The sequence below is a fragment of the Pelodiscus sinensis genome, chromosome 4, assembly GCF_052426305.1.
Source record: "Pelodiscus sinensis isolate ZL-2025 chromosome 4, ASM5242630v1, whole genome shotgun sequence".
Lineage (NCBI taxonomy): Eukaryota > Metazoa > Chordata > Testudines > Trionychidae > Pelodiscus > Pelodiscus sinensis.
The window spans coordinates 35,988,783-36,013,978 of NC_143055.1; the positions used below are offsets into that span (position 1 = coordinate 35,988,783).

A 25,196-nucleotide genomic window follows, 5' to 3' on the forward strand; every position below is an offset into this window, starting at 1 on the left:
ATGGAATGAAGTTTACCACCTAATTCGATTTAGGGGCTTTATTCTGGAATCCCGTTTCACTGATGAGTGTAGACGCAGGCGGTTACTTTGGGCTAGTCAATTTCTAAAATGGCGACCAGCCAGGAACATGGCCTGGTCTGATGTCTGAGGCCTAGCTGACAATGAACAAAATATGGCAAAGGAAAGTTAAGATAAGCAGGAAACAACCTTGTTTGTTTAACTAGGCATAAAACAAGCTGAGACCGCATAACCCCAGGTGGAGAGCAGTAATTGAGGGCTTATCGTGAGTTATTGGCATGTAACTCACTGAGAGGGGCCTCAAAGTTTGCTCTTGAATTGGTATTTATGAGGAGTAAACATCTAGCTGTTATCTTAGACCCTTTTAACCTGAACTGAGAAGCAAACTTTGAGGCCCCTCTCAGTGAGTTATGTGTCAGGAAAGGGTCGAGGTTGATACCTGATGGATGGAGATGGTCTAATTAGAGCAAGGTGATGAGGTACAAGGTGATTGGTGATAGCCTGGCAACATCAGAGGGTGGCAACCTCACATGTTAACAGTGAGGTGTTTGTACCTGTATATAATGTGGTGTCCTGGGGGACAGTCTTTGAATGGCCTAGGAGGGTAAAGGAAGTGTTCCATTGTTTTGAGCCATTTCATTGTTACGGAGTATAAATGAATAGTGATTCAGTAGAGTCTATTGACAACTATTAATGTACTTTGCTTAACAATAAACCTGGCCTGGCACCATCGATCCTTATCTGATTTGCAGTCTTTGGGGCTCTCTTGGGCTGTGTCTAGACTGCATCCCTTTTCCGTAAAAGGGATGCAAATTAGACACATCGCAATTGCAAATGAAGTGGGGATTTAAATCCCCTCCGCTTCATTAGCATAAAAATGGCTGCCGCTTTTTTCCGGTTCAGAGCTTTGCCGGAAAAAGCGCCAGTCTAGACACGGATCTTTTGGAAAATAAAGCCTTTTCTGAAAGATCCCTTATTCTTTATTTTAAGAGGAATAAGGGATCTTTTGGAAAAGGCTTTATTTTCCGAAAGATCCAAGTCTAGACTGGCGCTTTTTTCCGGCAAAGCTCCGAGCCGGAAAAAAGCGGCAGCCATTTTTATGCTAATGAAGCAGGGGGAATTTAAATCCCCACTTCATTTGCAATTGCAATGTGTCTAATTTGCATCCCTTTTACGGAAAAGGGATGCAGTCTAGACACAGCCTTGGAGTCTGCTGTGAAGACTAAGTGCACTAGCCTGCACAGCACACATCATTGAGCACATATGCAAGCAGCCTTCTGGTTATCATCATCAATGGAGTCAGAGACACATGAGAACATCGCGACAGTGAATCCTGGCCCCTGCTAATTAACAGCATAGCTGAAGAGCTGCCTGAGTAACTACAAGGACCATCACAAATGTCATTGCTCCAGCCTTCTCTAATATAAGATGTGCATTTAAAAACTAATAAACCAAAACCAACATTGCACACATAATTCTCTCACTGAGAAAAGGTTGAGAGGGAAAAATACTCCAGCAACGAGAACAGTAGATGATCCTACATAGAACAGAATGTTTGGTAGACTTGTTCAAATTTGGCAGCTAAATTCTCCTAATAGTCCCATCTCTTCTGGGCATGCACAGTTGCAGGGGTGACCAGAACTTTTCCTTCAATTGCTCTGCACTACCAGATATTCTCTCTTGTGCTTTCTGTATCTCTCTTTCAGTTGTCTAGACTTGTGAGAGGCAAAAATGCACAGTGGTGAGGGTCACAGAGTGGTGCAGAGGCAGGTTGTCGTGGAGTGTAGTGGCAGAGGAAGTGATAGGCTATCACATAGTGTTGCCAATTTTCTGACTGACCAAAACTGAACAACATTGCTGTGCCCTCTACAAGACCCCGCCCCATTCCCTCTCCCTCCATTGCTTGCTTTCCCCCACCCTCACTGACTCATTTTTGGCTGAATTCTGAATAGCTGGCAAAATAGGGGCAGGAGGGAAGGCAGTGGCAGACAACAGCTGGGGAGAATAGGAGAAAAGACAGAATGAGAAGAAGACAGGCAGAGCATGCATAGGTAGACCACAGGGTGATGGACAGTGCCAGGGAGAGCCAGACACAGGTAATGGGCAATGGGACAGGGGCAGAAAAGGGTTTTAGGGAGATACATTGCTAGGCAGCAAGATCAGAATAGGAATTCCAAAGAAACAACTATAACCACTAGAGAAAACTGTCCAGTGGTATAGCAAGGGAGGCAGTTGCCCCCGGGCGACACACTAGGGGGGTTCCAATTTAGTCCCCCTCTGCTCCTCCTGTCATCCTTTAGCTTTCCTCCACCCACCAACACCGGCTGGAGCCTCCTCCCTGCCTCTCTGCCCCCAGCCCAATCCTTCTCCATCTCTGCCTGCTGGTTAGTGCGAGCAGGGGCCCAGTCACAAACTGCAGGGGGTGGAGGCAGATGCAGTACATGCTCCCTCCTTCTCCCAGGGTTGGGCTCAGCTGTGAGCCAGATTTGGAGCCCTACAGTGCAGCAGTGGTGGGAGGGGGGGACGACGACAAATTTTGCCTTTGCTCCTGGGTGCATAACACCTGTGCTACTGTTACCTACCAGCCCCATGCTCTTGGAGATCCAGGGAGTGACATTCATGGAAAACCACCCCCCCCCTCTTCCCCTAGGCCTCTGCTAGAATCAGACAAAGCAAGGAAAAGGCCAGGGAAGACATACCTAAACTAATTAAGGAACACCCCAGCCTCATGTGCATTGAAGACAGAACTCATTAGCATGCAGAATGGAGACCAGCTCTTCCAAGGCAGGAACCGCAGTGAACTATGGGATCCTGAAAGTAAAGAAGCACTGCCTGATGGGAAATATCTGCTCCAGATGCTAATGAACCTAGGCCTGCTCACACCCAAATTAATCATTATCAGACCAATTCTAGTAACGATCCTATTGACATCTAAAATACTGAAACTGCCTAGTTGCATTGTGAGCTCGTTCAAGGAACATCACCCATAACCAGGGGTGATCAGTCTCTATTGTCTCGCTTCTTTCTCTTTGAACTATTGTCCTATCCCTATAAAAACTCCTTTCCTTGCCCCAAGAAAAACTGTTTCGATACCTGGATTTAAATTGCATCAGTTCCATTGAGACTTCTACATCTCCCGTCTGATCATGCTGGGGGCTCTGCTCTGCTTGTCTCCTGCCCTCTGGACCCCTGGCTACCATCATCATCTGGGAACCCTGATCAGTGCAAGCTCCATGGAGTGGTGAGGTCTCTCTCTCCCATGAACTATCGCTCTAAGCATAGCCTCCTGACCCTGCCCTATGTAAACTGTTATATGGCTACCTAACATTTGTAATCAGTTTCAATTTAGATTTAATATTGCAACTGTTAGATTTAATATTGTAACTGTTTGATATCTATTCACTACTCAGAAATAAATAACTTTCATTATTAGGTTAGTTGCTTCTTTCTCCCTTTCTTTCTCTTTAGCTCACTCTTCCTCAAGGGGTGTTGTTTTGGCTTCCCCATTCGCTCTACAATAACACTTCCTGTACCCAAGCTAAAGATCCCTGTAGCGCCCAAAGTCCTGTGGGGTTAGCTCATTGTGTGGTTTACCAGTGAATGACTGTGGTGTGAAAGGTGGGTTAGGGAAATGCTGAACCTGGGGGCTTATAAGGATGGCAGGTTAAAGTCCTGTTTAATCCAGCCCATTGAGTCCAAAGGCACAAGAGGGTGCAGTGTGGCATTGCAGTTCAACCCAGCCAGCTGAGTCCAGGGACATATGAGGGGGTCAGCTTGTGAGTGCTGATTACCCAGTCCTCTCAGACATGCTCTGGTAGTGGGTATGAGTGTCTGTGTGTGTTGTAAGGTGAGAAGAACCCCATCCTGAGGAACCTAGTTCCTGCAGGAGAGCTTCAGTGGGAGGGGGAATTGGAGCAGGGAGAATTCAGCTCCATATGAGAGCACAAGTAAGCACCAACAGCACACTGATAGAATTGTTAACCTTCCCCCAGTCCCATAAGAGTAACCCTAATAAATGAGCATACCCTAGAGTATTGGGCAAATCTGGTAACAATACACCTCTGAAACTGTCCATGAAATTTGGAGTAGAACCTAGAATTGCTGAGTCTCAGAATTCTTCTACTGTCAAAAACAAACATACAAACAGTATGTCTACGTCTACACTGGCCCCTTCTCCGGAAGAGGCATGCTAATTTCAAACTTTGGAATAGGGAAATCCGCGGGGGATTTAAATATCCCCCGCGGGATTTAAATAAACATGTCCGCCGCTTTTTTTCCGGCTTGGGGAAAAGCCGGAAAAAAGCGTCTAGACAGGCGCGATCCTCTGGAATAAAGCCCTTTTCCGGAGGATCTCTTATTCCTACTTGAATAGGATTTCCCTATTCCAAAGTCTGAAATTAGCATGCCTCTTCCGGAGAAGGGGCCAGTGTAGACGTAGCCTAAATGATCAAGCATGATCATGTAATTAAAGGCTATATCAAAATGCATCTAATGCAAAGCGATTGAAATAATTGTTGCACACTTTAATTCTGCCTTTTCTTAACTTTGGGTATTGCCTTGAATACCTTAACTATCATTTAATGTAAGCATAAGTTGTTGTTTTAAAATATGCAATAATGCATAGCAATGGAGGAATGCAATGGAAATAGTTTGCACTCTTATCTTTTTAAAATAAACATTTTTGTTAAATGTGAAAATATCTCCAATTCTATCTATTCTGCTGCCATCAGGCATTTGAGTCCTAAGTGAATTATTATGGTAATATTATAAAAAATACATTTGTTAAGGATTTGTTAATAAAAAGCTGACATGGTCAATACAACAGGAACGAGGGAGATAAAGATGGTCAGACTGTTAGATATGACAGGGTCATTGCTTCACTGGAAGGTCAGGCTTTCTTTGTTTAAAGTAAAAGATGGAAAATAAATAATGTCTTCCTCACAGTGAGGAGTAATATTAGTTCAAACCAAGGGGTTTGATTCAAACTAACATGGCCCTGAGCGCACTTTCACTTTCAAAACTGTTGGGTTCCAAAACAGCGTGCAGCCGAGATTATGCTAATGAAGCATGGAATATTTAAATCTCGGCTTCATTTACTATTTTGAATGCCTACATTTGCATTCCTAGTTCGAACTAGGGTGCAAGTGTAGACATATCCAGAGATGTTACTGTCAAGCCATCATCAGGATAAAAAACTGTGGAATTTGCCTCTAAATGCCCTAATGCAATAATAACAAATTCAAAGGAGGATATTTCAGATATTAAATCTTCCTGAAGCTGATCTCAAACCAGGTTTACAGAGGTATTAAACTTGCAGATAGGTACTTAGTGGGATTTTCAGATGTGCCTCATCTTCATCTTTAGGAACCTAAATACCTTGAAAAATCTCTCCTCTTGCCTTTTCTTTGACCCAAATTAAATTGGCAACTTAATTCATTAAAAGACGTGTGTTCCAATATAGCTTCATAGACAGGATGGGAATGAAGATTATGATATTTTTGCTTCGGCCTTTCTTAAAGAAGCACTGTACTAAATTAATTGGCCCTTGATGCCTTTTCTTTATAAAAAGAACTTAGGAAAAGCAAGTTTTTGAATGCCAGACACAAGTTCATTGCCTGGATAGTGCAGCCAAGCCTTTATGATAGTGAGCCTAATATCATGGCCTCACAAGCCCTAAACTACTTGCTCATCTATGTCTCAGTTAGGGGTAAAACTCTGAGTTCCCATCACAGTTTGTAGCCTTCTATATTCGTATTGTCAAAAGTGGATTATTTTTCTTTTGTTCTCTTTTTACTTTGTTTCTTCAGAATTTGTTTACATTAGTAAATTGTACCTGGCTCCTTTTTGCCCTACTTAGGCATAGTTGGTAATGTTTCTTTGTTTTTAATGTTAGACATAGATTTTTCTTTCCTCTTCTTATTACTTATCATTCATATTTAATGCTGCACACAGAATTATCTTTTAGACTCTTTTTACCTTTTGATTTTTTATATTTAATGACACACACAATTGTTTAATATGCTTTTTCCCCTAGAAACCTGTCACTGTTCTGTATTTAGCTGCTTTGAACTAGCTTTCATCTTTTAGTATTTAAATGATCTAAGTCTTCTTGTGTCTTTCTGTATTGTTCCTCATTATTTACTCTCTGACTATAATGCCATTCGTTTCAAACTAATGTTACTTTTTTCTTTGTTTTCTGCTCTTTGTTTTTAATTTTTCAAGTCAGATTTGCGCTTATTACATGACTCCCACACCTTAGGTATTGTCATTAACCTCAGAAGTAAAATTTTATCAAAAAGGCTTACAGCAGCTTGTCTGAAGCTTCATACTTACAGTAGTTCTTTGTCTGTCTGAGACCAGAGAGAGTTACTGAATGACAGAAGGATCTTCTTTTCCCTTGAAGTAAAGTGCCCAGCCTTTGTGAACCATCGATTTTAATGTAAGCCTCCAACATGGTAGCATATAATAAGACTACTTGACTAAATGGATTGATTTTAAACCCAGCACAGGAAAAATGCATATATTTACATGTGTCACTTGGTATATACCCTATATAATTTGAAAACATTTTCCAAACAGCATGTTTGAAGCCACTGCAACCTATATTGTATGTGATTTCTTTTGCAACAGTACAGTGATTGATGTTAAAATGTCAATCTTGCCAACAGTTTACTATACATTGCTACCTGAGATATAGCTGTTGTCCTCTGAATCAAGGCCTTAATCCAAATTCCACTGAAATTAATTGGACCAGGACATTATTATAGACCTCTGCTCAATGTGCAGTTGTAGTCAAAAAAAGCAGACATGATGTTAAGATGCATAAAAATAGGTTAGAGAAACACATTATGGAAATAATATAATGTTATATAAATGAATGATAATTCCTCACCTGGAATATTGTTTGCAACACCACTTGTCCTATCCCATAAAGGATATTGTGGATAATATGTGTTTAGAGATGGGGAGTGAAGTATGGAAAACCTCTCATCTGAAGACAATAAGGTCCTAGAAAACAGGCAGATAAGATTATATAAAATTATATAAAATAATGAACTGCTTAGAGGCAAAGAATCAAAAACAGGAGCCTCTTATTATTTCTGTCTCAATGCTAAAGAACACTGCTAAATAACTCTCAATGAAAATGAAAGAGCATTCAAATTAGACTGCCTCAGGATGTGAGTAAGGCCAATACTAAGAACATTTTTGGAAAGGCTATAAAACCTTAAATACTTCAGGGCTGAAAGCAATCTCTGACTGTTTTAGATTAGGATGAGACCTTCATGAAGGCATATTATACCACCTCTCTATATTATGGGGTCCTTACACCTTTCTTTGAAGCAACTGGTGCTAGCCACGGTTGGAAACAGAACAGTGAACAATGTAATTATACACACTATATTATATACTGTAATAATTACTGTGACTCTGGCCCTACATGCATTATTTCCAGTAATTAGTAGTAGTGATGACTGTTAACTTTTTAAATGTGCCTTCTCTTGGAACTGTATTTTTCACTCCTTGCTCACACTACTTCGTAATATGTGAGTTATACAAAATACGGCTATATTTGGTGGGCACCTTCTTCCCACTTATTTCAGTGGACATTGGATAAGGCCTGTTGTTTTATAAATGTCATCTACCACTTCAACTTCTGAACCAAACAAAAAAATACCAAAAAATAGGTAGAAAAGACACACATGACAAGTCAAGTCTCTAAATTAGTCCAAAATTCAGGTTGATCTATTGGATATATCACTTACTGGGCTTTGAAACTCACTGGTTAAGGGAACGCAGGAGTCAGAATATTTTCTTCAGGGAAAAACTATTTTTTGTCCTGGAGAGTTCAATACCAAAAACTCTCTTTAAATTAACAAGTTCTCAGCATATTGGAGTTTTATTCGTCATAAGCAACATCTGAAATGGCACCCAGAAGTGAAAATGTAACCAATACAGAGCCCACACTTACTGTTAAATACTCTAGCACTCTCAAGAGAGGAATTCATTCATTTAGTACCAGATTAAGGTGTTTGTTTAAAATAGCCTCTAGTAGACCACATTGAAATAATCTAATGTTTTTATTAGAAGAGTGCGTGTCACTGTTTTGAACATCACTTACAAGAGGAATGCTCAAACTTAACCATTGCAAATGGAAAAACATTTGTGTCATTCTGAAGTTATAATACATATAATGAACTGTTCAAATGAGAGGTATTGATAGGAATCAGTCAAATACTTTCAATACACCAGCCCAAAACCTGTCCTCTGATTTTCAGCACTGGCTTTCATTTTACAGGGATTTAAAAATGAATAATTTTTCTGGTATTTTTGTCCCTTCTTTGTCGGTTCACTGGAAAGTAAAGAGACTGCTGTGTCTTGGTTCAATCAAAAAGAGTTGACCTCAGCGTGACTATTACTGACTCTGCTGACCAAAATGTCAGTATTTTCCTCAAACAACCTTCCAGTCCACAGAAGGCTATGTCTGTGCAAAAATCAACATTCTGCTCTCACTAAATATTCAAAACAGAGCCAATGATCTATTGTAATATGAGCAAGTAGAACTGTGATTGTGGTCAATGCTTACTATTAAATGTGCATGCTGACTTAGCATATAGATGGCAACAACTTTCTATAAAGCTTAACAGAAATACATCAAAATACACAGAGCCATTTGAGTCAAATGCACAGCACCATCTGAGGTTCTGACGTGGCTGGAGGAATCAGCGTTGCCACTTATCATTGCTATGTGTAAAATGTGCCCAGTAAAATTTTCATTCCCAACACTTCTTGGCTGTGTCTACATTGGCACCCTTTTCCGTAAAAGGGATGCTAATGAGACACTTCGGAATTGCAAATGTCGTGGGGCATTTAAACATCCCCAGCGGCATTTGCATGAACATGGCTGCCGCTTTTTTCCAGCTCGGGGTTTTTCTGGAGAAAAGCGCCAGTCTAGACGGGATCTTGCAGAAAATAAACCCTTTTCCGCAAGATCCCTTATTCCTCTTTGAAAATAGGAATAAGGGATCTTGCGGAAAAGGGTTTATTTTCCGCAAGATCCCGTCTAGACTGGCGCTTTTCTCCGGCAAAACCCCGAGCCGGAAAAAAGCGGCAGCCATGTTCTTGCAAATGCCACGGGGGATGTTTAAATGCCCTGCAGCATTTCAATTCTGAAGTGTCTCATTAGCATCCCTTTTATGGAAAAGGTTGCCAATGTAGAGACAGCCCTTATGTACTGTATGATACATTTCACACCTCTACAAAGGGCCCATATGCCCAATTTGAGAACCTCTAGACTGGGCAATACTGAAATTATTTCATCTTCTTTATGAGCCATCTCTTATGTGACTGGATACACCATCTTAACCCACAAAATACATAAATAATTAAATAAGTAAAGAAAGCAAACAAAAGAGCAAGCTCTTTTCCTACCTCTTCTATGCTCATTCCTAACTGCACAAAGGCCAGATAAAATCTATGGGTATGTCTGCACTTGCAGCCTAATTCGAACTAGGGCTGCAAATGTAGGCAGTTGGAATTGCAAATCAAGCCCGGGATTTAAATATCCCATGCTTGATATGCATCTTCCCAGCCAGGCACCATTTTTTTAAATTTACAAGCCCGAAGTAACTGCCTGCGTCTATGTGTGGCTGTGAAACAGGCGTTCGAAATAAAGCCCTAGTTTGAACTACCTGTTATTCCTCCTGCAATGAGGTAGTTCCAATTAGGGCTTTATTTTGAATGCCTGTTTCACTGCCACGTGTAGATGCGGGCAGTTACTTTGGGCTTGTAAATTTTAAAAATGGTGCCCGGCCAGGAAGATGCAAATCAAGCATGGGATATTTAAATCCCGGGCTTGATTTGCAATTCCGAATGCCTACATTTGCAGCCCTAGTTTGAATTAGGCCGCAAGTGTACACATACCCTCTGGTATCATCATCAACCCAGGTATCGGGAAAGGAAACAAGGTTATTTCTCAGTCACAGTTGAATTCCGCTCCCCCCCCCCCCCCCCCCCCCCCCACACACACACATAGTTGGCATGAAAAGTTTTAGTTTGTTTCCATTAAAGTTAAAGGAAGAATATTGGAAATAATATGCAAACCCTTGAAACTAAAATATCTGATTGTTAATTGTAATATATATAATCATTTAAATTTTCATTTATTAAAGTTAACTAAAACTAATATGTAGTACAGAACTTAACAAAAAGGTTCTTTTTCTGATAGTAGATAATGAGGTAAGATGTTTAATAACCCAGTAAACCTTCAATGAATAGGTTCATATCCCACATAGTGGCAAACCTTCATTAGTTTGTTTCTGCATGTATTGAACTCAAAATAGTTGGAGTTTTTGGAACATAATGGCACAGTGACAGTAGACGGACAGTGCAAAAAGAAATGGAAATTACATTATTATTTTTAGGAACCTTCTTCTTTCCCCCTGGAACTGAACCACATTATAATTATGCTCAAATGCATGTAACAATGTAATTCATTTTCAGAGCTTTAATAACCTTGAATTATCAATAAGCTTCATAGTAACAAATTGGCAATTAATTTCAATTCTTTTAATCAAAGAACTCTTGGAGCAACCTTCAGCTATATACAATTTCTTTGCTTCATGTCCATTATACCAGTCATATTGTGTTACACAGAGTAACTTTGCACCAACATGACTCTATGAATTAGATGCAGAGCTTATCTGAAATACTGACTGAGTGATATAATGTGGAGTGACAGGGATAGAAAGGAGGGTTTTCATTCAGTGTGGCTCTGAATTTTTTCACTTGTTTTAGCCATGAGTCAATCAAATCTTTAAGAAGGTGCTATATTCATTTCCTCAGCCCTATTAGGACATATCTACACTAGGAAATTATTTCAAAATAAGTTATTTTGAAACTCTCGAAATAACAATTTTGAAATAAGCTTATTCCCCCAGGAAAGCAGGAGTACAGATTTTGAAATAACCAGCGTAATATTTTGAAATAGCTTCCCAGTGCAGATATGTCCCTAGTCCTTAGTTAGATTGTTTAAAGGAATATTGTCAGTGAACAAACTTTATTTGAAAACAACTGAATAATTATATTTTGCATTTCTTGAGACTTGCCAAAAGCTGATTCTGTCAAGTGGGACAAGCCATCATACTCTGGAAAATACTATACTTCAGAATTTCCTAGAGCATGGAACATTTGAGAAGCACAGGTATTGCAAAGCTTGATCTATAGGGTACGTCTAAACTACAGCCCTCTTTCGAAAGAGGGATGTAAATTAGACTTATCAAAATTGCAAATGAAGCCAGGATTTGAATTTCCTGCACTTCATTTGCATAATCGAGTTACGGTGTTTTTTTCAAAAAACGTTATTTCGAAAGTGAAACCACAGTCTAGACGTGGTTCTTTCAAAAAGAAAAGCCTTTTTCAAAGGATCCTGTTAACTCTGAGGAGTACAGGATCTTTTGAAAAAGGCTTTTCTTTTAGAAAAAACCGCATCTAGACCGCAGTTTCATTTTCGAAATAGTGTTTTTTGAAAAAAACGCCATGTCGCAATTATGCAAATGAAGCACAGGAAATTCAAATCCTGGCTTCATTTGCAATTTTGATATGTCTAATTTACATCCCACTTTTGAAAGAGGGAAGTATTCTAGACAGAGCCTTGATGTTCATCCTGAACTGTAATTCCCTTTATTATTATCTAGTATTCACATTTTTGACTGTCTCTGGGTACGTCTACACTGCCACCCTAGTTCGAACTAGGGTGGCTAATGTAGTCATTCGAAGTTGCAAATGAAGTTGCAAATGAAGCCCGGGATTTAAATATCCCGGGCTTCATTTGCATCTTGCCGGGCGCCGCCATTTTTAAATCCCCGTTAGCGCGGACTCCGTGCCCGCGGCTACATGCGGCTACATGTGGCACGGAGTAGGTAGTTCGAATTAGGCTCTCTAATTCGAACTACCGGTACACCTCGTTCCACGAGGAGTAATGGTAGTTCGAATTAGAGAGCCTAATTCGAACTACCTACTCCGTGCCGCGTGTAGCTGCGGGCACGGAGTCCGCGCTAATGGGGATTTAAAAATGGCGACGCCCGGCAAGATGCAAATGAAGCCCGGGATATTTAAATCCCGAGCTTCATTTGCAACTTCGAATGCCTACATTAGCCACCCTAGTTCGAAGTAGGGTGGCAGTGTAGATATACCCTCGGATTAAAAACAACCAAGTAACAGTTCTGGCCACATAACACTGGCATTAACATAATCCTTTTTTTTAGATTTTTTTTTTAAATAACTGGATAGTCTGATGGTGGATTCATTCCAGAAAAGGCTTTCACCTTGTTTATTGTATTGTTGATTTTTTTTCTTTAAAATTTCATTGTCCTTGATTGTGTTACCTTTGTAATTTACAATGTTATAACTCAAGTTGTTTTTGGATCATTTCCACACTGCTTGATCACATTTTTACATGTGGATTCATTTTTTTGTTCATAGGATCATATAATCATAGGGCTGGAAGAGACCTCAAGAGATTATCAAGTCCAGCCCCCTGCCCAAAGTAGGACTAACCAACTAAATCAACCCAGCCAGGGCTTTGTCAAGCCAAGACTTAAACACCTCTAGGGATGAAGATTCCACCACCTCCCTAGATAACCCATTTCAGTACTTCACCACTCTCCTAGGCTGTGTCCAGACTCCATGCCTCCGTCGACGGAGGCATGTAGATTAGCCACATCGGAAGAGGGAAATGAAGCCGCGATTAAAATAATCGCGGCTTCATTTAAATTTAAATAGCTGCCCCGATCTGCCGATCAGCTGTTTGTCGGCAGATCGGGAGAGTCTGGACGCGATGCCCCGACAAAGAAGCCTTTCTTCATCGACACAGGTAAACTGGTTTCACGAGGCTTACCTGTGTCGATGAAGAAAGGCTTCTTTGTCGGGGCATCGCGTCCAGACTCCCCCGATCTGCCGACAAACAGCTGATCGGCAGATCGGGGCAGCCATTTAAATTTAAATGAAGCCGCGATTATTTTAATCGCGGCTTCATTTCCCTCTTCCGATGTGGCTAATCTACATGCCTCCGTCGAAGGAGGCATGGAGTCTGGACACAGCCCTGGTGAAATAGTTTTTCCTAATATCCAACTTAGACCTCCCCCACCGTAACTTGAGACCATTGCTCCTTGTTCTGTCATCTGTCACTGCTGAGAACAGCCTCTCTTTAGAATCTCCCTTCAGGAAGTTGAAGGCTGCTATCAAATCCCCCTTCATTCTTCTCTTCTGCAGACTAAATAAGCCCAAATCTGTCCTCATAGGTCATGTGCTCCAGCCCCCTCATTATTTTGGTTGCCCTCTGCTAGATTATTTGTTTGTTATAAATAAACATTCAATTAAAACCATTAAAATATTCCTGGGAAAATTTTACCATGGATTTGTTTCCTCTGGCCAGATTTTTAAACAAGTTTTATAGAAAGTTGCAAATTTGTTTACATCAAGCTTCCATACTGGAGTGTCAGGGTTTCACAATATATATCAAGTTAAGAAAGATGGATGTTACCAACAGGAGATTTGGGAATACTACTTCTGGATAATTTTATTTCTAATTTTTTACACAGTTTATTTTTCTTGCTATGGAAGCAGTAGGTTCAGTGGGATAAATGGTCGTTAATAGGTGTCTGTGACTAAACAGAAACAGAATGAATAAAAAATGTAAATTAAGACATCATTGATATATAATGTACATAAATTAAGTAGCAGGGCCAGACTACATAAATTGAGGGTTATTATATACCATCTGAATATATTACTTAGAACCGTTAATGATCAACATTGAAAATGTCTGGAGAAGACATGGGTCAATTATAGCATTAGTCTTTACACACCAAATCACTCAAACTCAGTAGTGGGCAAGATTTAAAAATACTTCAATAAATACATTAAGGAACTGCAGGAAAGTTGTCAGTAGCAGGCAGCAGAAGTTCATAAGCATATGTCATATCAAATTAACTAGCTATTAAGGAAACTCAACAGTTTGCTATAGATGACAAAGGTAATGCAGTGGACATATTGAGCTTTGGTGTAACTCCACTAACTTCAGCAGATTTGCAACCCCTTAAATGAAGAATCAATTTGTCCCACTGCAACTTTGCCAATCTTATCTGCTTGTTTCAATCTCTCCCTTACTCCCAGTCTTGTCACCATGACTTCACACCACAGTTCATGGATAACCAATCATGAAATTGGCTTGTGCCATTGCTTACCATTGTCCATGTAATTACATCTATAATATTATTTTTAATACAATGCCCTGATGAGACCTAGTTTGAGTATGTTTCCTTGATATGAGAATCACATTCCCAGCTCCGAGAGAAGACATACCCTGAGACCGTAACTCTTCAGGAAAGGGACTAGTTAGCATAGTGCAACGGGGGTCCCATTCTTTGCTGATTTTTAAGCAGCACTGTAGTAAACCCTATCATAATTGGTATTTTTTACAATTCTGAGAGTCATTTATAAGAGCTTAATTGGGATCTCTGTAAAAAATATCAACTATATGCTACTTATAATAATGTGTGGAATGAAAGCTTAAAGTATCACAAATAAAGAATAATGATTGATGCAAATATTCCTGATTATGGAATGTTGTCATCGGATATTACACAAATAGTTTTGGGTCCAATGTTATTTAATATCTTCCTGAGTAACCTAGAGGAAGGCACAAAGAATATACCAATCGAGTTCATTAAAATATATCACAAATTGACGTGGGATTTGTAACATCATTAAGATGTTACCTTCCTAGATTTTGATTAATCTAATTTTTGACCTTTCAGATTAGCATTGAAGGGAGAGATTCCAATCATGGTTACATCGGGGCAACTTCAAGGAATATCAAGAAGAACAACAAAAATAGATCCAGATTGTGGGTTCTGACACAAACTGGGGAGCATTTACTCAGATAAACTGAGCGCAACTACACACCTGAATAAATACTCATCAAAGGGATGCAGAAGCTCAGAGTCTGACCCATAGTTAAAAGGCAAAAAAAAAAAAAAAAAAAAAAAAGAATGACTTTTGAGGAAAAATTAAATGAGTTAATTATAAACATTTTGGCTAAGTGTGGGAAAGTTAAAGTGGGTATTATGACAGTATAAACTATTTAAAGTATGTAATCAACCAATGAGTGTAGGAGCAACTTGTTGTAATAAAGAGGGATATAAATTAGGAAAAAGTGAATGAAATTTAAAAAGGGAAAGTATGGTTATGAGGAAATTCTTCTCTCTGCAATTTATTAAGGAATAGAATAAAAATAGAAGATGGAGAAACTGCAAAGCTAAACTGGAGTAAATAAAGGGGATTATCCTGCACTTGAAGGAACACAGACTATATGATATAGTGTTTTTTTACTTTAAGACTGAGTTAAATATCTACCCTCCTGAGACTACTTGAAAGATTAAAGGGAAAGTATAGGAAATTCCTCAAAGAGTCTCTGAAAAAGGCATCTAGAGGTTTTCTAAAGTGAGCAAATCCTTTGTCAGAGGCTGTTGGTTGATTTCTTATAGATAAAAGGTTAGACAGAAACTAATCATTGTGGCAAAAATATTTGTGAAGTTTTCTTGTGCATACACAATGTTATTCCTCTTCTAATATTTATAGATTTCATTTCTTGTTTTTTGGAATGACATTCTCATTACTAATTAGAAAATTAACATGGTACACATTAACTAGATTAAAAACTGGCTAACTAGTAGGTCTCAAAATATAATATTAAATGGGGAATCAACGTTGAATGTGCTCTGTTTCTAGTGGGTTCCAACAAAGATCTGGCCTTCCCCCTAGTCTCTTTAACATTTTTTATCAATGACCTAGAAGAAAATATAAAATCATCACTGATACATTTTTCAGATGACACAAACATTGGGCCAGTGATGAGGACAGGTCACTAAGATAGATTGATCTGAGTCAGTTGGCAAGTTGGGTTCAAACATACAATATGATTTTAATATGGGTTACAGATCAATATATAAATCTTGCAACAAAGGAAGTAAGCCATACTTCCACAGTGGGGCTGTGTCTACACTGGGCCACTTATTCCGGAAAAGCAGCCACTTTTCCGGAATAACTTGCCAGCTGTCTACACTGGCCGCTTGCTTTTCCAGAAAAGCAATGACGATCTACTGTAAAATTGTCAGTGTTTTTTCCAGAAAAACTATACTGCTCCCGTTCGGGCAAAAGTCCTTTTCCGGAAAAACTGTTCCGGAAAAGGTCTAGTGTAGACAGCACAGTAGTCTTTTCTGCAAAAAAACCCCTGATCACGAAAATGACGATCGGGGCTTTTTTCCGGAAAAGCGCGTCTACATTGGCTATGGACGCTTTTCCGGAAAAAGTGCTTTTCCAGAAAAGCATCCTGCCAATGTAGATGCGCTTTTTCCGGAAATACTTATAATGGAAAACTGTTCCATTTTAAGCATTTCCGGAAAAGGGTGCCAGTGTAGACGTAGCCTGGGGGACTGTATGCAGGGACTATGAAAAAGATTTGGGGATTGTGATGAATAATCAGCTGAACTTGAGACCCCAAAGAGATAGAAGGGGTCAAAAGGGCTAATGTAATCCTCAGATACACAATAGGGGATCTTAAGTAGGAAAGAGATATGATTTTACCTATTTAGCTCTGGTGCAACCACTGCTGGACTACTGTGTCCAGCTGTGGTCCCATAATTTATAAAGATGTTCATAAATTGAAAGGGTTCAGAGAAGAGCCATAAGAATGATTATAAGTCATGCTTTATAGTGATATGCTCAAACAATTCAAACTATACACTTAACAAAAGAGAAGGTTAAGGTTAAGGAGTGGCTTTATTATGGGCACTGCTTGCCACAATACTCATTGGCCAGGAACAGAGAACTGCAGTCATTGGCAGCTCTGGGAGAGGTGCCAAAGGATGGTAAGCTTAGTTCAAGTCCTTAGTTCGAATTAACGTTTGACTGCTACATGTAGCCGCGGGCAGTTAGTTTGGACTAAGGGGATTTAAAAATGGCGCCCGGATAGAAAGATGCAAATAAAGCCCTGGATATTTAAATCCCGGGCTTCATTTGCAATTTCAAATGCCTACCTTAGCTTCCCTAGTTTGAACTAGGGGGCTCGTGTAGACATACCCAAACTCTCTTTATTTAACAAAACCGAGGGGGAGGGAATGAAACTCTGGTGAGACTGGGGAAAAAGGCGGGAGAGGGGAAAAGAGAGGGTGGTAGGCGGAGGGGGAAACCTGGGAGGAGGGAGCTGGAAGGGGGAAGCAAGGGGAAGAAGGGGGAGGGCAAGCTCAGGGCTCAGGGTTGGGGGTCCCACTGGACCAACTTGATTTTCATGTGAACCTGCTCCTGGGTTCACATGTGGCCTTTGGTGGCCAGGCTGGCAGCTATCCTGCGATAGACAGCAACGTTCCTCTGTCTAGTGTGGATATCATGGACGTTGTGGGCATCCCCCCCAAACCTGAATAAGATCCATGATCTCCATCCTGGACTAGGAAGGCACCCACCTTCTCTAGGCCCTGGCAGGCTGCTCCTGGGGACCAGGGCCGGCCTTAAGCCAATTCAGCCGATTTGTCTGAATCAGGCCCCGCGCCCCTACACCTGGAAGTTGGCTCCCTTGGCTTTCCTCAGATCCCCCCTGCCCTTACCTGCTTATGCTGCCGGCTGCTCTTGCCATGTGTGCCGTTCGCAGGTGGGCGGGGAGATGCCCAGGTGTGACGTGACATCACACCCAGGATTTAAAAACTGAAAAGTGCCATGCTGCTGCCGGTGCAGTTCATGCAGTTCGCAAACCGTCCCCGCAGAAGGCAGAAGGTAGGGGAGCGGGAGCGGAGGCAGGGGCTTGGATGGGGTGGGAGAGGAAGCGGCTTGTACGGAGGCAGGGTGGAGGTGAGACACATGCCAGGGGGCCAAGTGCAGACAATGAGGAAAAGGTCAGGAGGGAGGTGTCAGTGGGAGGGGGACAAGGTGATGTGGGGAGGGGTGAGAGAAGGGCACTGGGGGCTGGAGGGGGAGGTTCTGGGAGAAGGCTTGAAAGAAGGGGTGGGCATGAGAAAGGTGGGGATGGAGCAAGACGTGTGAGGGCACAGGGGGCAGGAGGGGAATGGGGCAGAGGGTGGTGAGGGAGTGGGCATCAGGGAAAAAGAGGGCAAAGGGGGCAGGGGCAGTGAGGGAAGGGGGAGCACCAGGAGGGTGCAGGGCTAAGGGAAGGTGCAGGTGCCAGGGGATTCTGGGTATGGGGCAGACACCGGCAGGGGAGGGACCAGTACCAGGGGAGAGAGGCAGAGCAGGTGTGGAGAGGGAGGTATTAGAAGAGGGGATGAGGAGGGGTAATTCACCTGATCAAAGTGGGGTTACTGGAGGAGTGGGCACAGTGGGGAGAGAAGGGCTGGTGGAGGGGGGGCAGGTTGCAGGAGGGCTGAGGGCAGTGAGAAGGGCAGGAGTCAGGACAGCAGAGGAGGGTGAAGAGTTGGGGGGCAGCAGGCACCAGGGGAGATGATGGAGCAAGAAGAGGAGACATGGCAGTGGAGAGAAAAGGTAAAGGTTTATAAAATATTTATTAACAACATGGTATGCTGCCCACGGCCAGTTTGTTTGCGCCCCATGCTGCAATTTGGGTTTATGTGGGGATCAACACGTGGCTGGCGAGTGGGAGCCAAAACAAAAGTAGTCAGTGTAATGATCTTCTGTTGATATGTGTTTTAGTAGTTAAATTCTTGGACTGTCATTGCTCATGAAAAGTGCTGTCACATGAGTAGAAATTGGGTAAATATTGCATTTTATTAATATCAGCAGAACTGACTTAAATGGGGCCTATGTGTTGTGTAGTCTTGCCTTAATCTTTGTATTCATGCCTGTCAGTGTAAGAGAAGCTATTTGTATATATTTGCTTGCATATGCAACCACACTTAAGTTGAGGCCCTCAGCATGTTCTGTAAGTATCAGTGTGGCCCCTGGAACTTCTAAAGTTGAGTTGCCCTAACTCATCCCTGACAGGTGTCTGTCTAATCTGGTCTTAAATATCTGCAATTTAAGCCCATTGCTTCTCATCCTAACCTGAGAGGCCAAGCAGAACAATTTTTCTTCCTCCTTCTTATGATACTCTTTTAGATACTTGAAAGCTGCTCTCATGTCCCTGTTCGATCTTCTATTTTCCAACGTAACAAGGCCAATTTCTTCAGCCTTGCCTCATATCTCATGTTCTCTAGGCCTTTCATCATTTGTGTTGATTTTCTCTGGACTTTCTCTAGTTTCTCCACATTTCCTGAAATGTGATGCCCAGAACTGGACATGATATTTCAGCTGGGGCCTAATGTAGATGGCTCATTTCCTGCCTAGGGGATGTGAGACTGGGTGGGTTAATTTCCAATCCTCCTAACTTAGGAAAAGAATAAATAGGAGGGCATAGTAGTTCAGATGGGGGTTGGAGAGGGGATGGAAGCCAGATCCAAGATCAATGAGCCCTGGGAAGTGGACCCATTGAAAGGAGACTGGACCTGTGGATACCTTGGGGGTCTGCAACAAGTGCCTGCTTTGGGAAACCCCCTCTTTGGAGGTGAATGTGGCAGCATTGAGACACCACCCAAAAGCAGGCACCACAGACACTAACTGCAGATTCATGGGATGGCTCTCACAGATCTTGCACATGCATAAGATGATAGATCTGCAGGAGGGGGGGGGCAGTGGCCTAGTGAGGAGGGTCATTTTCCCCGGGAGAAAAATAATATAAAATTTAGTTAAAAATAGATGTCACACGTTTTTAAAAGGAATACCATATCTCCTGCCTTTTGTCTATTTTTGTCTCTTTAGGCCCCCAGTAAAAATTTTCAAAAGCACTTGAATGACTAAAGTCATTTTTGAAAATTGGATTTGGAAATCTAAGCTCAGATTTTCAAAGGTAATTAAGTTTCTAAAGAGACAGTTGCCAACTCGGCTCTTCAAAGATATCTATCTGATCTTTACACACCTTTGAAAATCTGGTCATTAGTGTCCTAGTCAGTTCTGACCATGAGACGTAGGAGCCCAGTCCTAATTCCTTCAGGCTTTTTATTTTTTAAATTTGAACATTTATCTATACTAATTCCCCTCTTTTCTCTTTCACTATCCAATAAATGAATGGATCAAAATTATAGGTGCTTTGTGAATATGCTGACTTGAGAGCAGAAAGATTCCCTATTGTCATGTATGATTCCTGGTAACCCATCTCAAATATGAAAAACTAGGTTGATACCTGTTCATATCAGGAGCTGTTGAATTCAGTTCACCATTTGCAGTATCTCATTAGGATGTTTCGTGGAGAAGATATTGTTTGTTTTTTTTATTATTTATACTGTGGGCAAAGCACGGGCTCACAAGAATTCCTCCATTGTTTAACCATGAGTTTCAAAACATTTGGTGATTTTCTAAAGGCCTGGAGTAAATTGGTTATGTAGGAATCTCGGCTTTCATTTTAAAAAAAAGTTCTCTATATTTCTGGGCCTTACAGCTAAGGAGGAAAGCTTTAAAACATGAACCCTAAATACTCAAGAAACAAAAGGCCAATAAAAATCCAACATGTTTTATTTTTAAAAAATCTTATGATTTGTAATCCATTCTCATAACTTTGTGTAGGAGTTCCTTGTGATTTATGGGTTGGCAATACTGCTCTTTGATTGGTGAATTTAGAGTGGTCTCTCCCTTCAGTTTCCCTTTCCACCCTTCTTTTTTGTCACAGTTCATCAGAGAATCATAGAGACAATGGAGAATAGGATGAGTCCATGACTATGGTTAATGACTGATCAGGGTGACTAACTATTATCAGCCAGTGGTCTGAATGAGCTATCTACTGCCATCTGTTAATCAACTGTAGGAAAAGGCTTCACGAGCAGACCTTATTTATATAGACAACTTACTTTGCCACAGAGATCAGTAGACACACTTGCTGTCTCAAGGTGATCAATTTTGGCTCTTTTGGGCTGAAATTCACTTAAGACTTGGAGCTGGGAGAATGAAATGTTGTTATCCATATTGTAGGATTAAAAGACCTGAACTTAATATGACCTGGCTTATGGTCTACCATAACTTGAACACTAAGCAGAGGATAGTGAGTCACATCTAACTGAAAGTCACAGAAGATGGAAACAGGTTTTATTTCTGGTGGTGTAGTCTATTTGGGAGTCCTCAATTATATCTGACACTTTACATCCAGGCTGTGTCTACACTGGCCAGTTTTTCTGGAAAATCAGCCGCTTTTCCGGAAAAACTTGCCAGCTGTCTACACTGTCCGCTTGAATTTCCGCAAAAGCACTGACTTCCTACTGTAAGAAATCAGCTTTTGCGCAAAAGGGCCAGTGTAGACAGCTCAGATTTGTTTTCCGCAAAAAAGCCCCAATCGCAAAAATGGCGATCGGGGCTTTTTTACGGAAAAGCGCATCTAGATTGGCATGGACGCTTTTCCGCAAAAAGTGCTTTTGCGGAAAAGCGTCCATGCCAATCTAGATGCTCTGTTCTGAAAATGCTTTTAACAGAAAACTTTTCCGTTAAAAGCATTCTGGAAAATCATGCCAATCTGGACGCAGCCCCAGTGCTGAATAGAATCAATTGAGAGTCCTTGTCTCAGTGATCGCTTGAGCAAAAATCATTGATAAAATCTTGTTTAGATTGAGTTTGGACTCAACATTCAGGCAGTATGTTGAAGGGCAATGCAAAGGAGGCAATGGTTGTGAGGTACCATATTACCTAATGAAATCATTGGTGCTGAAATCACTAAGGACTGGAATTTGACCACAGAACTGACACTTTCTTAACAAAGACTCCATTTTTGCTATTTAAAAAGTAAATCTATGTAACAGAAAACTGCAATGCTCTCTGGTAACTTTTTAAAAATCAAACTTTAAACTTTATTGAAAAAATTGGATAGTTTTCAATTGAAAATATTTGACCTACACTTAAGGTACCTGATTTAATGTTGTGTGAAATTTTGCATAATAAAGGATGGCATTTTGTTTGAAAATGTTCAATTATATAGATATACATTTTGATCAGATCTACTTGTTGTGATATTTGGTTGTGGTTGTGTGGTTTTTTTGGGGTTTTTTTATGCGCAACAAAAAAATCCGGGGGGAGGGGGGGTAAGACTTGTCTTACAGGATCTGCCGACAAAAGGTTCTGGGGTCGGCAGATCCCCATTTAGACTACCACACTGAGCCAACAATCAGTTGATCGGCACAGCGCGGTGGCCATTTTGATTTAAATGAACCCACGATTATTTAAATTGCGGCTTCATTTCCCTTTGCTGTCCTGACTAACCTACATGGCTCTGTCGACGGAGCCATGTAGTTTAGACACACCCTAAGGTGCTGCAAGACTATTCATTGTTTTTTAACTTTTTACAAACAAAATAGTTTGTAGAAAGATGAGTAATGTAGGAAAATAATGTTATCCATCTTATCCATATATGTTATCTCTATAGATACTATAAGGTTGCTGTGGAAGAAGTGGGGGCAAGTTGCCTGGTAGTTGGGGATTGGAAATACTTCCATTCCTCAGACAATGGTGGGTCTCTGAATTCAACCTTTCTTGCTTTATATTCTGCCCATTCGATCTTCATAGTAACTTCTGCTTGAGGTCCTATCAATCCTAGCGGATTCTGACTGGTGAGTCTTTCCAAGGCAGATAGTGATGTGGATCTGTTGGCACTGTATTGTGTACTGGGTGCAGAGACAGGTTTCCAGGTTGTCATATCTGAGCCTCAGTGGCAAAATGGTCCTGAACTGACGTAGGAGGTGGGGCATATTATGAGACCAGTTGATATCCCTTCTGTACATAAGAATGGGCTATGAGCAGACAGCAGATATGAATATAATTACCCTCAGAAAAAATAATTTGGGAACATGTAAAGAGGTGGATTTAATGATCATACCTAAGAGAGACTTTGGGCAGATACTAAGAATTATCCCAGGAGAAAACATTATTTGGCCAAACATGTGACAATGCAGGGTGAGGCAGGGAGATATGACGACTCCCTTTGGTAACAGTGGTAGGAAAAATGTGAATATGGAGGTGGCTAAATTCATAGGTGAAAGAATAGGGTTGATATTTAATCATATGGATATAAAATACAGGATAGCAGTGTTATCCTGAGAGGATGCAGTCCATGTCAAACTTGGGAGATAACACATTTTTGGCCAATTAGGGGGAATTTGTAGATATCTATGGAATTTGTAGATGGTTCACAGACATTTAGAAATTCCTCCTTAGATGTTGGCCAAAAACGAGTCATCTCCCAAGTTTGACATGGACCCCATCCTCCCAGAATAACACTGCTGTTCTGTATTTTATGTGCATATGATCATGGGAGGGTGGGGTACGAAGCCAGGCTAACTGCTGGCATCTCCTGGTGGCAGATATCCAGTGCAGGTACTCTATAGGGAAGCAATATGGAGATCAGATTAAATGGACTAGGAAAGATTTAAAAGAGTTGTTTGTTAAAGGAACAGAAACAGGGTGGGTTCAGGATTCTCATGAATGGTGTAGGAGGGATCCAACCCCCAACCCACCTTTATAGCCTTCCTGAACCCTCATTTGAGGGGACGGGTCCTAGCTGCATACAATGCAGAAAGTAAAAAAGGACACAAGGAGGAGCATATGGACCAGTATCCTGAATACTTGGAGAGAGAAGTGCACATTGTATCATGTATAGTTCCTATGTCCATCTTAAACTCTTCAGAGTGGGAGAATGTTTTCACACTGCTCCTGAAACAGATCTAACAAATTGACCCTCACTCAGGTTTAACAAAAAAGGAACAAAGATTCCAATGTTCAAGTGTAAAATAGAACAATGCTAATTGGAAAAAGGTACTACAGGAAAGATCAGGGACCATAAACAGAGCAGAACATAAACTCAGTAGGAGAATTCAGTGTGATGTGCTGTAAGAACATGAAATAACATGCTGGGAATGTACAATATAAAAAGAAGAATTAGGTCAGGAGAAGGGAGGAAGGTAATTAATTTTTTATCTCTATGCAGAACTGACGAGGCCACATTTGAGTATTATGTGCAGTTTTGGACTCCACTCTCTAAAGAGATCTTGCTGAATTGGAAAGGATCCACACACAAAAAAAAGGATAACAAAATAATAAAAAGTTTATTAAAAGAACAGAATTTGCAAAGCCGGGGAAAAGGACTAGTAAGGCACAACAAGAAAGCTAATTATAAATACCTGTAAGGGATTAACAAAAAATGATATTGGTGTGGCGGGAGAAGATGAAATACATTTCAGCAGGTCACGTACAGGAAGAAAATAATCACCTCAGATTAAAAGAAAAATGTTAAGAGTCTAACTGTGGCTCACAGTCTAACAAAGTAGCCTATTAACCTTAACCATAGGGAAACCCAATTCTGCAGTCATGTGGCAGGTTGAATCAGGATGTGCTTTCCAACCCAAGCATCTGTGGAATTAGGAAGGTGAGGTAAAGGAATTAATCACTTTTATTACTTTGGCTATGTCTAGACTACAAGCCTCTTTTGAAAGAGCGAATCTAGACTGCAGCCAGTATTTTGGAAAAGGCGAGCCATTTTTTCGAAAGAGCACCCAGGCAGTCTGGATGCTCTGTTTCAAAAAGCACTGTTTGCATTACATAGCGCCTTTTTTCGAAAGAGCACTTTCAAAAAAAGGCATTCTTCCTCATAAAATGAGGTTTACCACGGTCAAAAAAAATTCTGCATTTTTTTCATTTAATTTTGAAAGAACACAGAGCCAGTCTAGACACAGGGGAAGTTTTTTTTTCTTAAAAAGGACATTTTTTTCAAAAAAACCCTGTCATCTAGACACACCCTTTGAAATGTCTGCCTGCCTGTTAATATTAAAACAAAGATGAAATAAATATCTTCATAAAAATCAAGAAAATCAGCTTAATTTTCAAACCTATGGATAGTTTATTCAGACATATATACTTGAAATGACTACCGGTATTTCAAATTGACTATTTGTGTATAAAAATACCTGATTGCTGTGAATGTTCATATACTTACACTTACAAATTCTGCAGGTTATTTCAGGGACAGCTTTACTTCCATTTAAATAGAAAGTTTATACTTTTAATACATTTAAATACGAAAACAATGTAAAGATAAAAGATCGCTAGATTCATGAAATTTTAAAAGAAAGATTGTTTAAATATAGACA

General features: G+C 40.6%; 1 long non-coding RNA gene across 1 annotated transcript in view; it reads right to left on the bottom strand.

Annotated features, from left to right (window-relative positions):
* Positions 1 to 25,196, bottom strand: part of LOC106733005 (uncharacterized) — a 239,376-nt gene that overhangs the window by 66,223 nt on the left and 147,957 nt on the right. Inside the window, exon 5 of the long non-coding RNA XR_001369252.4 lies at positions 6,911 to 7,026. This is a non-coding gene — a long non-coding RNA (uncharacterized LOC106733005). The remainder of the gene's footprint in view (positions 1 to 6,910; positions 7,027 to 25,196) is intronic.